Source organism: Buceros rhinoceros, unplaced genomic scaffold (genome assembly GCF_000710305.1).
Source record: "Buceros rhinoceros silvestris isolate BGI_N320 unplaced genomic scaffold, ASM71030v1 scaffold40252, whole genome shotgun sequence".
In the NCBI taxonomy this organism is placed as follows: Eukaryota; Metazoa; Chordata; class Aves; order Bucerotiformes; family Bucerotidae; genus Buceros; species Buceros rhinoceros.
This window is the reverse complement of record NW_010399118.1, coordinates 4,450-5,637: the sequence shown is the minus strand read 5'-3', so window position 1 is coordinate 5,637 and position 1,188 is coordinate 4,450.

Below are 1,188 nucleotides of genomic sequence, written 5' to 3'. Positions count from 1 at the left end.
AGGCATATAACACACCTCTCCTGCCTGTCTGTCCACTTTGGAGTCTGATTTGGATGGAGACCCTTGGGTGGTTTTTAAAATAAGTCTCTCTTTAAAAGCAAGCAGGGAAGATAGATAGAAATGTGGTGTCAGCCGAAAAGAACGTGACCCATGAGTTAGCTTGGCCAGCCTAGGCTGGCTTGTCACGCTAGGCTTTTAAAGCTTCTTTTGAAACAGTCCAGTCACTGCTGCCGTGTGCTGGGTAAAGGTACCTTCGGAGAGTTCTGGTCCTTCTGAGGAGAGTTCTGCTCCAGCCTGACCCCTGGGTTCTCATGCTTCTTAGAGGTTAGTGATTCCTACCAGTCACTTTATCAGTCTCTTATTGAGTCTTGCCACCCATTTCATGCCATGCTTTGTCGCAGTTTATTTGAGATGAAGCTTTAGTGACAGAAACTATGAAAAACAGGGTTACGAAGTTGTTAGCAGCTCTCTGAGTACTGCTAGTGGAGCCCTTGAGTCAGACAATGGTGTCGTTGTCTGGATTTTCCTTTTGCTGTTTAGATGCCTGATGTACAGAGGAAGGAGGCATAAGTGGGTGCTTAGTGACCTGGTGGCTCCTGCCGGATGGGTGTCTTATGGAGGCAAGTGGCAACTTCGTGATGTGACTTTCGTCCTGTGTTAGACCTCTGAGAACAGGGGTTTGGGGTTTTTATTGTTTGTTTGTTTTGTTGGTTTTGTTTTGGTTTTGGGTTTTTTTTTTTAAATCTGAGGTCTGCTTTGGTTACAGCTATAACAGGGGCAGCGCCTATGACGTCCATTAGTGCTGCTTGTAGCAAAAGAAAACAAAGCCAACAAAGGAGAACAAGGTAGGAAGTTGCCTACAAAATGCTGGTTGTCTGGAAAAGGTGGAGGTCTTCCCTCTGGTCAAATATTTTAATGATAGAATAGCGAATAGCCCAAGCCCCTTCTATATCCGGCAGAGCAGCCCCAGCCCCTTCTAGAGCCCATAGAATAGGCCCAGCCCCCTTGTAGAGCCGGCAGAGCAGCCACAGCCCCTTCTAGAGCCCATAGAATAGCCCAAGCCCCTTCTGTAGCCAGCAGAGCAGCCCCAGCCCCTTCTATAGCCCATAGAATAACCCCAGACCCCTGGTAGAGCCGGCAGAGCAGCCCCAGCCCCTTCTATAGCCCATAGAATAGCCCCAGCTCCAT